Source organism: Carassius carassius, chromosome 11, assembly GCF_963082965.1.
Source record: "Carassius carassius chromosome 11, fCarCar2.1, whole genome shotgun sequence".
NCBI classification, from domain to species: Eukaryota; Metazoa; Chordata; class Actinopteri; order Cypriniformes; family Cyprinidae; genus Carassius; species Carassius carassius.
The window spans coordinates 31,731,135-31,745,323 of record NC_081765.1 but is presented as its reverse complement, the minus strand read 5'-3'; the positions used below and the strand labels follow the sequence as shown (position 1 = coordinate 31,745,323).

General features: G+C 39.4%; 1 protein-coding gene across 2 annotated transcripts in view; it reads right to left on the bottom strand.

The window, feature by feature from the left end:
• The window catches only part of LOC132153203 (cordon-bleu protein-like 1), a 68,609-nt gene that overhangs the window by 39,782 nt on the left and 14,638 nt on the right, over positions 1 to 14,189 (bottom strand). The gene's annotated exons all lie outside the window — the stretch shown is intronic.

The window sequence follows — 14,189 nt, the reverse complement described above, 5'->3', positions numbered from 1 at the left end:
TCAGCTGTGACTTGACTTAGTTCACGGAGGTTAATGGTGACTTGACTTAGTTCACGGAGGTTAATGGTGACTTGACTTTGCTCATGAAGATCGTTGGTGACTTGACTTTGCTCATGAAGATCGTTGGGGACTTGACTGTGTTCATGAAGATCAACTGTGACTTGACTTAGTTCACGGAGGTTAATGGTGACTTGACTTAGTTCACGGAGGTTAATGGTGACTTGACTTTGCTCATGAAGATCGTTGGTGACTTGACTTGGTTCCTGAGGATCGACTGTGACTTGACTTTGCTCATGAAGATCATTGGTGACTTGACTTTGCTCATGAAGATCGTTGATGACTTGACTCTGCTCATGAAGATCGTTGATGACTTGACTCTGCTCATGAAGATCGTTGGTGACTTGACTTTGCTCATGAAGATCGTTGGTGACTTGACTTGGTTCCTGAGGATCAACTGTGACTTGACTTAGTTCACAGAGGTTAATGGTGACTTGACTTTGCTCATGAAGATCATTGGTGACTTGACTTGGTTCCTGAGGATCGACTGTGACTTGACTTTGCTCATGAAGATCGTTGGTGACTTGACTTTGCTCATGAAGATCGTTGGTGACTTGACTTTGCTCATGAAGATCGTTGGTGACTTGACTTGGTTCCTGAGGATCAACTGTGACTTGACTTAGTTCACAGAGGCTAATGGTGACTTGACTTTGCTCATGAAGATCGTTGGTGACTTGACTTGACTCTGAAAGGTCGACGGTGACTAACCCTGACTTTGGAGGGTTCATGAGCACCTGAGAGTTCACTGGAACCTGACTCGACCCTGGAGAGTTCACTGGAACCTGACTCGACCCCGGGGAGTTCACTGGAACCTGACTCGACCCTGGGGAGTTCACTGGAACCTGACTCGACCCTGGAGAGTTCACTGGAACCTGACTTGACCCTGGGGAGTTCACTGGAACCTGACTCGACCCTGGGGAGTTCACTGGAACCTGACTCGACCCTGGGGAGTTCACTGGAACCTGACTCGACCCTGGGGAGTTCACTGGAACCTGACTCGACCCTGGGGAGTTCACTGGAACCTGACTCGACTCTGGAAAATCAACGGGGACTTGACTCGACTCATGAAATTTAACTGTTGTTTTACTTGACTTTTGGGTGTTAGTAGTGACTTGACCTGAATCTGGGAAGTCGACGGGGACCTGACTTGACTCTGGAAAGTTGACGGGGCTGGCGGCCATCTTGTGCAGTGTTGCTGGGTTGGTGGCCATCTTGTGCAGTGTCGTTGGGCTGGCGGCCATCTTGTGCAGTGTCCCTGGGCTGGCAGCCATCTTGTGCAGTGTCGCTGGGCTGGCGGCCATCTTGTGCAGTGTCGCTGGGCTGGCGGCCATCTTGTGCAGTGTCGCTGTGCTGGCGGCCATCTTGTGCAGAGGCTCTGGGCTGGTGGCCATCTTTTGCAGAGGCGCTGGGCTGGCGGCCATAACAGGACAAGGCTCAGGAGTGGTGGATACTGCAAAAGTGCTGTGTTCCTCCTCCACAACACCCACAGTATATGCAGAGCTGCTCAGTTGGAGTGCCAGATCAATATAATACTGCAGGGTCCAGTGAGGCTCATGCAAAGGCATGAGTGAGCCAAGCGGCTCAGATAGGCCACCACGAAAAAATAACATCATGCACATCTCGTCCATGAGGGATAAATGAGCAAACTCAATAAAGTTCTTCACATAGTCCTCGATGGGCCTAATTCCCTGACGTAAACGCATAAGTTGGCTTACTGGATTCATGGCTGACCTGGATTTACTCCTTAAAGCTGCTGGATCCTGGTTTGGCGAAGTCTTCTGTAACAAGGAGTCGGAGGCGTTCGGATCCATATGCAGCATTTATTAAACAGAATGGTCATACAGGCAAAGATCAGGAATGACGTCAGGTGTGTCAGGGATAACCAGAATCGTAATCAGAAACAAGCAGGGATCGGGACAGGCAGCGGAGAATCAGAGTCGGAATAAACAGTCCAAAGGTCAAAACTAAGGATGGCTGAAGCGAAACAGTCGTTCCGAAGCTTTGCGAGATCCCGAAGCACAGATGTGTCGAAACACTGATCCGAAGCGTGATTCGAAACACCCATGTCACGTGACTATGACCAAACGAAGCCTCGAAGTGTTTCACTAATTGTTTCATCAGGTGTGGTCCGCCGAATCAGCGTTTGATTGGAACGGTCGGGAACAGACCACACAATCGCACATCTGTATAAAAGTGAAATAAACGCATTTTGACCTCGTGGGTTTTTGTGAGAGGAGTTTGACTTTGAGATAGCGGATTTTTGGTGATATAGGGACATAGTGCGATTTGATTAGTTATAGGCAATTTAGACTTACATTTAAATTTACACAACACATTGACTGAGAGGCTAGAGACAGACAGAGTATACATATAGTGACACATTAATAGATACATAGATATAAAAATATATAGACAGCTAGATTAATAGATAGATACATATATAGATAGATTACAGATACATATATAAATACATATATTATAGATAGATACATATATAGATAGATTATAGATACATATATAAATACATATATTATAGATAGATACATATATAGATACATAGATTATAGATACATATCTAGATACATAGATCGATTCATATATAGATAGATAGATTTGGATAGATAGATAAAATGGAAGCTCCCCAGAAGAGATGCCGTACATCTGTGGTGTGGGAGCATTTCCATTTAGAAACCCCAAATAAAGTGAGATGTGTGTATTTTGATCGGCAGCTAGCCTACTGCAACAATACATCATCCATGATGCGCCATTTGAGGAGCACTCATTTTGCCATTTTGCAGGGTGCAGAGGATGGCATTCCCCCTGTACCTAGGCCTGCTACTGACACTGCTGGGCCATCTAAGCAAGGCATTGTTTGGGATATAATTATAATTGAAATATAATTACAACCTTTTGGGACACTGTTTATAAAGTTTATAAGTTATATAAAGCACTGATTATAAACACTGTAAGGTTTCCAAATAATGAACCAGTAGGCTATACTTTTAATAGATGTGCACTAATTGAAGCTGTATTTTTCCAATGTATTTGTCTGAAAGTATGTTTTGTCTTCTCTTTTAAAAGTCAGACAGAGGGAATTGGATGAGGCTCTTATAAACATGGTGGTGAAGGATCTGCAGCCCTTCACCATCGTGGACGATGAGGGATTCAGGGCATTTGTGAACAAGCTTGATCCAAGCTATGTCCTCCCATCCCGGAAGGTGCTTAAAATAATGGTCAGCGAAAAGTACAACAAAGCCAAGGAGAAGACAATGGAGGACCTACAAAAGGCCGAATTTGTTAGCCTTACAGCTGACATGTGGTCCTCCATTAATATGGATGGATATCTTGGTGTGACTTGCCATTACATAACACCAGAGGCAAAAATGGCAACTGTTGTACTGGGTGTAAGGAGGTTTTACCAAACCCACACAGCCCAGCATCTCATGGAGGCTAAAGCCTTGCTAATGTCTGAGTGGGGAATAACCTCCAAAGTTCAGTGCATGGTGACTGACAATGCATCTAACATGATCCTAAGTGCCCAGCTACTCCACCTTCGCCATGTCCCATGTTTTGCTCATACTTTAAATTTGATTGTGAAAAAGGCACTAGATCAAACCCCAGTCATCAATGAAATACGCCAGAAGGCCAGAAAGATAGTGGGGTTGTTCAGATCCAGCTGCAAAGCAAAGGACAAGCTTGTGGAGATGCAGAGCTTGATGGGAAGACCAACTCTGAAACTGATACAGGAGGTTGACACGAGATGGAACAGCACATTTGACATGCTACAGCGCTTGTATGACCAACGTGAACCAGTGGCTGCTGCACTTTCCAACTTAAACAATGATACTGCTCCCCTGACAAGTATTGATTATGACATTATTGAACAATCATGGTCAATACTGCAACCATTCAAACTCGCAACAACAGAAATGTCAGAGGAAAAGAGAGTGTCTGCTTCAAAGCTTATACCACTGTACAGGATGTTGCAGCACAAGCTTGCACAGAAAAAAGGAAATGCAACGCAGGAATCAACTGTTCAATTAGGTAGGCCACAATGACCATACTACCCATGTGATTGGCCATAACTGTCATATTATTGTCATTATTATAAATATGTGTTTCTCCTGTTTTGGCTCATAGGCTCACATCTGCAAGAAGGTCTGCACTCCAGATGTGGAGGTTATGAGAGTTTTAGAGCCTTGGCACTGGCTACACTGCTGGACCCAAGGTTAAAAAATGTGGCATTTGGAAATGCTGCCAAAGCCCAGGAAGCTGAAAAGCATATCACACTGGAGTGTGCTTCACTGATGCGTTCAAACACAAATCCTGGTGAGCAGTTTCAGTCTGTGTTATGTTATGTAATCTGAATCATGTAATATAATATATCCTTCATATATGCCATCAGTTTAGGATTTGTTACTAATTGCTGTTTTCATTTTTATTCAGACCCAGAAATGTCAACATCACACCCATCATCATCACCATCACCATCAACATCAACACCAGTAGAAACACAGGACAGTTTATGGGAACTTTTTGATACTCGCATCCATCAAACCAAGATGATACACAATGCTACAGCTGATGCCACAGTGGAAGTGAAAAAATACATCAACGATGCGTATTTGCCCAGAACTCATTATCCACTAACTTACTGGAAAGAGAGAGCAGTAATCTTTCCTCATTTGTATGTCCTTGCAAAAAAATATCTTTGTATGCCAGCAACAAGTGTCCCTTGTGAGAGGATTTTTTCAAAGGCTGGAGAAATTATCTGTAAAAAAAAGAAGTAGGCTAAGTCCTTCCACAGCAGATAAATTAATATTTTTGAATAAAAATCTCTAAAAAAGTGAGACATTGTGGCTTGATTTCTTTTATTAATATTCATTTTTCATGACCAAAATAACATTATGCACAGTGAGGAGCCTATAGGTTACAAGCTTCACATATTAGAACATTATAATAATAAAAAAACAACACATTTTTTTAATGGCTCGTCAAGGTTGTTTCAGATCAACACCTGCAAGTGACCACTAGGTGTCACCGTTGAGACTGGTGTCAGATTGATTCGAAGCCTCGAAACAATATGGCACATTTGGTTCAACTGTTTCATTGGATCAGGAGGCCTCGATTTTGCCATCACTAGTCAAAACACAGGAATAATAAACACAGGGAAAACGCTCGGAAATGTCAGACTGGCTAAACAAGACTTCGCCGTGAGTGAGAGTGAGTGTGCTGCTTTTATGTGTGTGTGTAAATGAGGTGCAGGTGTGGCAAGGAAATTGGCTGATGAATGAGGTGCAGGTGTGGCAGGGTGATTGTGATGCAGTGACTCATGGGTAATGTAGTTTGGGTGTAGTGCAACAGTTTGAGAGGTGCTAGTGTCCAAGTGACAACTGGTGGTGAATGGGTGGAATGGTCCTGACTGGAGTGCCCTCTACAGAAGCTCATGGGCACTCCATCTAATGATCGTGACAGCTGCACAGAAACTATGCACTATGAAAGTGCCTTAAAAGGCAAAACATTTCACTGGATAGCTGCTGGACGACTTCAGAATCAAAATAGGTGAAAAAAAGAAAAGAAAAAAAAAAACAAAGACAAAAAAATTCCCAGAAGATTGTACACAAAATATTAATCATTATGAGTAGAGAGCAATATTCTAATGAAATCAGAAATGAGTACCAGACACTGAGAACAAAACTTTTAATAAATATAAAAATATTTTTTTTTAAACAGAATGGCTACACTTGATAGAAGCCATTACGAGCTGAAGAGAAATCCAGTCCCTAAAAGACTCTGATCTCTAAGCAATGCGGCAGATGGACATTTATACCTCTCATGTTACACTGAAAAATTACTACGAGAGGAAATTTTTCAAATTTCTATGTGATGAAACATAATCTGCCTTATATATAAAAAAAAGTGTAGTGTGAAAGCAGGTTTAAACTAGATTATCACATTTTCTGAAGACAATGCCAGTGGTGTTTGCCCATGCAAAACTCCCCATCATGATGCAAGGTTGTTGCTAGGGTGTTGCTACACTATAATAGTAACAACATTCATCTGTTCAACAAGTCACATGATTTGACGTCATTCATATAAATAGTGCTGCATTAATTACTGAAAGTTTAATACTTGGGGCCCTATTTTAACGATCTAAACGCAAAATGTAAAGCACGCGGCGCAGGAGCACTCAGGGCGTGTCTAAATCCACTTTTGCCATTTTAACGACAGTGAACATTTGGCACGCCCGGGTACATGGTCTAAACGGGTTGTCCCTATTCTCTTAATGAGTAATGGGTGTTTTTGGGCATAACATGCAATAAACCAATCAGAGTCTCATCTTCCATTCCATTTAAGAGCCAGCTGTGCTCGTGCCATGACGGATTTGCTATTTTTCTCCATGATGAAACGGAGCTGCTTTTGTGCGAGCAAATAGATAGCCTAATTCTGATACATGTGATGACTATCCATTATGACACATACATGTATATATTTACATTTACATTTATTCATTTAGCAGACGCTTTTATCCAAAGCGACTTACAGATGAGGACAGTGGAAGCAATCAAAAACAACAAAAAGAGCAATGATATATAAGTGCTATAACAAGTCTCAGTTAGGTTAACACAGTACACCTAGCATGGGATTTTAAATAATATAATATAAAGATAACACATAGAATAAAAAAAGAATAGAGCAAGCTAGTGTTAGAGGTCTTTACACATACACACACACACATAAAATTGCTTAATTAATGAAAAGAAAATAGAATATAAAAAGATTAGATAGGTAGTTAGATTTTTTTAAAGAATAGAATTAGAATAGAGAGTGTTAAAGTTAGAGGGTCAAATAAAGATGGAAGAGATGTGTTTAAAGCCGATTCTTGAAGATGGCTAAGGACTCAGCTGTCCGGATTGAGTTGGGGAGGTCATTCCACCAGGAGGGAACATTTAATTTAAAAGTCCGTAAAAGTGACTTTGTGCTTCTTTGGGATGGCACAATCAAACGACGTTCACTTGCAGAACGCAAGCTTCTAAAGGGCACATAAGTCTGAAGTAACAAATTTAGGTAAATGGGTGCAGAGCCAGAGGTAGTTTTGTAGGCAAACATCAATGCCTTGAATTTTATACGAGCAGCTATTGGAAGCCAGTGCAAATTGATAAACAGAGGTGTGACATGTACCCTCTTTGGCTCATTAAAAATTACTCTTGCTGCCGCGTTCTGAATTAATTGTAAAGGTTTGATAGAATTGGCTGGAAGACCTGCCAAGAGGGCATTGCAATAGTCCAGCCTGGACAGAACAAGAGCTTGAACAAGGAGTTATGCAGCATGTTCCGAAAGAAAGGGCTCAATCTTCTTGATGTTGAATAAAGCAAATCTGCAGGATCGGACAGTTTTAGCAATGTGGTCTGAGAAAGTCAGCTGATCAACCATCATAACTCCAAGGCTTCTAGCTGTTTTTGAAGGAGTTATGGTTGATGTGCCTAACTTGATGGTGAAATTGTGATGAAACGATGGGTTTGCTGGAATCACAAGCAGTTCTGTCTTGGCAAGGTTGAGTTGAAGGTGATGGACCATCATCCAGCAAGAAATGTCTGTTAGACAAGCTGAGATGCAAATAGCTACCGTCAGATCATCAGGATGGAATGATAGGTAGAGTTGAGTGTCATCAGCATAGCAGTGGTATGAATAGCCATGTTTCTGAATGACAGAACCTAATGATGCCATGTAGACAGAGAAGAGAAGTGGTCCAAGAACTGAGCCCTGAGGCACCCCAGTAGTTAGATGTTGTGACTTGGACACCTCACCTCTCCAAGATACGTTGAAGGACCTATCTGATAGGTAAGACTCAAACCATTGAAGTGTGGTTCCTGAGATGCATTTTGCCAGTAGGGTTGATAGGAGGATCTGGTGGTTAACCGTGTCAAAAGCAGCGGACAGATCAAGCAGGATAAGTACTGAAGATTTGGAATCCGCTCTTGCCAGTCTTAGAGCTTCAACAACTGAGAGCAAGGCAGTCTCAGTTGAATGTCCACTTCTGAAGCCAGATTGGTTGCTGTCAAGGAGGTTGTTGTGTGTGAGAAATGTAGAGACTTGGTTGAACACAGCTCGTTCAAGTGTTTTGCAATAAAAGGAAGAAGGGAAATTGGTCTGTAGTTCTCTAAAAGAGAAGGATTGAGGTTGGGTTTTTTAAGTAGTGGAGTTATACGTGCCTGTCTAAATGATGAGGGAAAAACACCAGTGTGGAGGGATGTGTTGATGATGTGAGTGAGTGCAGGTACAACTGCAGGAGAAATGGCTTGAAGGAGATGAGATTGAATAGGATCAAGCGGGCAAGTTGTAGGGTGATTAGAAAGGATGAGTTTTGAGACTTCTGCCTCAGAGAGTGAAGAAAAGGATGTAAATGAGTGTAAGTTTGCTGGTGATATGAGCTTGACTGATTGTGGTGTTGAAAATTGTGCACTAATGTGTTTAATTTTATTAATGAAAAACGTTGCAAAGTCGTCAGCTATTAGAGATGAAGCAGGAGGGGGAGGAGGAGGACCAAGAAGTGAGGAAAATGTTTTTAAAAGCATGCGAGAGTTAGACGAATTGTTAATTTTGTTATGGTAGTATGTCATTTTAGCAGTGGAGACATTAGCAGAGAAAGAAGATAGGAGTGACTGATACATATAAAGGTCAGTAGTATTTCTGGATTTCCGCCACACCCTTTCAGCAGCTCTAAGCTTAGAACGGTGTTCACGTAGAACATCAGATAACCAAGGGGCAGAAGGGGTGTTACGGGCTTGCCTGGAAGATAAGGGGCAAACAGTGTCTAAACAAGATGTAAGAGTGGAGCAGAAAGTATCAATAGCACTGTTAGCATCCAAAGATGGAAACAGTTCAGGGGAAGGAAGTGAAGATGAAACCATTGCAGATAGCCGGTAGGGTGAAAGTGTGCGTAGGTTACGTCGAAAGATGACATGTGGAGGGGTAAGTGAAGTGTCAGGGACCATGTTGAGGTTAAGAGTGAGGAGGAAGTGATTCGACGTGTGCAGTGGAGTAACTAGAACATGATCAGTAAAGCAGTGTCGTGTATAAATAAGGTCCAGTTGGTTGCCTGATTTGTGAGTAGCAGTAGTTGACACTCGGTTGAGATCAAAAGAGGCAAGCAGAGTGTGGAAATCAACATACAGAGGTTTATCTAGATGGATGTTGAAATCTCCAAGCATAACTAGGGGAGTACCATCCTCAGAAAAGGTTGAGAGCAACACATCTAATTCATCCAAAAAGTTACCCAGTGGTCCTGGGGGTCGATAGACAACTACAAAATGTATTTTAAAAGGGTAGGTAACAGTAACTGAATGAGATTCAAAGGAGCTGTTAAAACCCAAAGATGGTAAAGGATTACATTTCCAATCATTAGAGATGAGCAGACCAGTACCTCCACCTCTTCCAGTCAAAAGGGGGGAGTGGGAAAATGAGAAATTATTGGAGAGTGCTGCAGGTGTAGCAGTGTCCTCTGGTTTGATCCAGGTCTCTGTTAGGGCCATGAGATTAAGCTTTGAATTACTAATAATAGAAGTAATGAAATTGGCTTTGTTTACAGCAGACTGGCAATTCCAGAGACCAATAGAAAAAGAAAGTGTATTAGCAGACATAGGCAAAGTGTGCAGGTTGTTAAGATTGCGCTGTCTACATTGTGTGATGTGTGGTTTGCGAGTGGTAGTGATAGTAGGGATCTGGAAACACATAGTAAGATTTGGTTATAAACAAAAAAACAACTGAAATAGAAATGAAACAAGGAGAAGGAAAAAGAGATTAATCAAAACAATACTTATATTCCCTGCCAATGTCCCTGCCCGGTAGAGTCGATGTCTTTACACTCTTCGGTCTTCACATGAGGAGGGCATTTAACTGGAGGGCTGCAGCTATACTAACCTTTTTTAAACCTGACAAAACGGAAATTGAATTCAGCTGAACGTACTTTACTGTTTATCACAACAAAGGTCTAAGCAAGCGCACAACAATGACAACGTATGCGATAGAGTACGAGACCAAAGTGTTTCCTAGCAACGACAACTGCGCTAAACACTAATGAGACAAGAAATAAATACACTTACGATCTGCTTTTAACTACCGCTGATTTAACTGCTTCTCACAAAGGGTATTTATTTACACTCTCTTGGCTGGCGCTTGAACGTACTTTACTGTTTATCACAACAAAGGTCTAAGCAAGTGCACAACAATGACAACGTATGCGAATAAATATATATATATTTAATTAGCCTACAAAAAATTCTTATGTATTGAAATCCTTTAATTTGTAATATTTGGCATGTTTGTGTGCTGCTGTGCGTCCCTGGACCCTATCATACACCCGGCGCAATGTGACGTAAGGCGCAGCTCAAGTGTGTTTGCTAGTTTCAGTCCAGTGCCATGTCTTTAATTAGCAAATGCATTTGCGCTCATTTTTGCCCCTTGGGGGTGCTGGTCTAAAAAAGAGGTGTGTTCAGGCATATTGCTGGTGCAATGCTATTTTAAGGAGCTGAAAATAGACTGCACCATAGACCAACTCAAACCTGGTCTAAAGTCTGGCGCAATGTTTTTTCTTAAAGAGAAAAAAGGGCCCTTGGAGTTAGTTATGTCAAACCACTAAGGCTAAATGTGAATAAAAGTACAATTTGCCTTAGAAAGCACAATTGCTTAAAGCCACCTATTAAAGTCTTGTATTGACTTTTTTTAGTTACATCTGTTTTCCAAATAATAATAATAATAAACTGCCAAATTGGGTCACATCAGATTGTAAGATATTATATACAGTATATAAAGAGGAATAAATAAACAAATAATAAATTAACAATACAAATATTAAAACTAAGAAAATAATTATGCAAAATTAGGGAAAATAATAATAATAATAACAATAATAATAATTATTATTATTATTATTATTATTATTATTACAATTATTATTATACCTCAGAATAATTAAATAATTATTCTGTTAATAAAAGAATATTAAATATTAATTAAAATAACTGCTTAATTTATATTAATTGCTTATTAATTCATTTTTCATTAAAAGTGATTTATAATGGCAATAATATTAACTAATAATATTAATAATTAAATAAATTATAATATACAATTAGCAGAACCATGTTGCTGAAAAGCATTTATAAGCTCTGACTGATGCAGTTAGATGGATTTACGCTCCGAGTAAAGAAACCAACCTTACAGTAGAAAAGTCTTCAATGGAGCATTTCTTCAAGAAGACTGTGAGCCCTTTCAGTTCCCACAGCAGGTTCAGCATGTTTTTATGATGTGTTGAGACAATCTCAAAGCACAGACAGAGTTCTGTTGTGAGCTGTTTTGGCCAGATCATTAAAAAAGAGTCAGTTCATAAGACTAATGCGTTTATGAATCGAAACTACACCGGCTAAAACAACACAATGATTCAGCTAAAAATGAGCATAGGAAACACTGTCAGAGAATGCAGGCATTTAAGAACTTTTAATAACACCAAATATCATGGAAATCCCAAGTGTCCAATTTCTACTTAATGCCAATGTCTGTCCTCAAGAGTCCAGAGCTGCCTTTGTAAATCCAAGCAAGCAAGCACATGTGCATACTAGCAAACTCAATCAGCAAAAGTGTCACACTTGAGGTACTCAACGTGCATCTTTTTCTGGAATTCAGTGTTCAACAGGACAGCATATTTGATGGTAGTTTAACAAAACACTTCTACCCCTGGGTAACACAGGACACACACCAAACTAATCAATTTGGCGGTGTGAAATCTGGAGTTCTTATGTTCCACAGACAGAGAAACAGCCCACTGAGTCATCGTGGAAGTGTTGAGAAGGCCGGAGTGCTAAATACAGCTGTTAGAGAGAGAGAGAGAGAGAGAGAGAGAGAGAGAGAGTCAGTGTGTGGAATGTGGAGGAGTCAAGACGTATGGTATGTATAGAAGAACAATGGCATCTACAGAGACTGGCTCTGTTCCAACTCAAAGTGAGCTGTCTTCATCGGCAGCATTTTAAGACCATGCACCCAACATAGGCCTTCCTCATTTTGGCCAAAGTCTAAAGCAGCACTGCACGCATCCTTCTCAGAGAAGATACTGCTAGAATGAAAATATGATTACTTTAACGTAATAAAAACCTCAATCAAACAAAACAAACAAAAAAAAAATTGCATGTACCGTACATATTCCCATTCAAAAATTTGGGGCATGTTATTTGAAAAGTTTTTCATGCTCACCAAGGCTACATTTATTTGATCAAAAAAGTACAGCAAAAACTGATATTATGAAATATTATATACAATAAAAAAAAAGAAATTCTATTCGAATATATTATCGAATGTAATTTATTTGTGTGATGCAAAGCTGAATTGTTAGCATTATTATTCACATGATCCTTCAGAAATCATTCTAATATGCTGATTTGGTGCTCAAGAAACATTTCTTCTTATTATAAATGTTAAAACAGTTGCACTGCATCATATATATTATATACATAATCATTTTTTGTTCGGAAAGTTGAAAAATTTACAAATGTATTCAAAATAGAAAACATTAAATGCTATGCACTTACAGTAACGTTTGATCAATTTAATGCATCTTTGCTGAATAAAAATTATTTTCACTCTCTCTCTATATATATACACACACATATATATATATATATATATATATATACACACATATATATATATATATATACATATATATATATATGTGTGTGTGTGTGTGTGTGTGTGTATATATATATATATATATATATGTATATGTGTGTGTGTGTGTGTGTGTATGTATATATATATATATATATATATATATATATATATATATATATATATATATATATGTGTGTGTGTGTGTGTGTGTGTATATATATATATATATATATACACACACATACATACACACACACACATATATACGCATTTCTTACACCATCAGACTTGAGGTTGCATTTCAGTTAAGGCACTGTCGAAGTAGACCCACTAGGTTTTAGAACAGAGCCATTGTGTTTATTCTGCTGGGCCTGTCACCACACGAGAGTCTCATTGAAAGGACACCCTATTACTCAAGTGAGCAAAGTAAGCAGGAATTTAATGACGCTATAGTCTGGCCATTATCAAGCATGTTATAGCTACAACACATGTCCACCGTATTTTAAGAGATACACAGAAATTCAAATGTCAACATCTGATTGTTAACATCAACATCAATAGCATTTACTATTCTCAAATTCATGCTTCCACATATTCAAACACAATCTATGGTTTTTCATTATCAGGCATTTAAATTGAGAATGAGAACCATCCCTGGGCTTGTACGTACTATTGTTTTCTAGTGTGATTTGAAATGTAAAGAGCCATTATTAGCTTCATTTTGCCTCAGGCTGTAGCCGTCTGCACTTTCCAGACTAACCATTGTTCTGTAAGCGTCTTTTAGTTGGGAGTTGTCTCTCAAAACCACCCTAAACCTTACACTGTAAACTGTACATGCTGGGTTATTAAACATTCTGCTAATTCTACTGAGAAAACACCCATCCTGACTCCTTTCATTAGCAGCAAAGCGTTCACTAGACAGAAACAACTGCAAGATTTCCTGCACAATGTCCAGCACTTACTATAGACACAGCCTTAAATGGGTTTTGTCAGGTTATTTCTAGGTGATTTGTAGAATGTTATGAATCGTTGCTAATAGGGTGTTCTGAGTAGTTGCCGGTGCTGGGTAGACTTCTTACAAATTGTAATCCTTTACTGATTACAAATTGCATGACAAATATTGTGGTAATGTAATCCATTACATTAATATAATCACATGACTGTTATGATTACTTTTCTATTACACATTAATTTAAATAGGATTGTACCTTGTACCATATTGACATAGAAATAAAAAGAGAAAGAAAATGTATTCCATTAACTATTAACAACATGAAGTGCATTAAACATTTCAGTACTTCTGCAGGGGGTTCGAGAGTTTAATAAAAAGCTAATAATTAAAATCATTAAAATAAATCTTTTTTAAAATAACAATCAATCCTAAAACACTTACTAAAACGATGAAATATTTCAGTAGTTTTTCTGCATGTCATGTGACCATCAACCAGCATCAGAGAACCGTGAACATG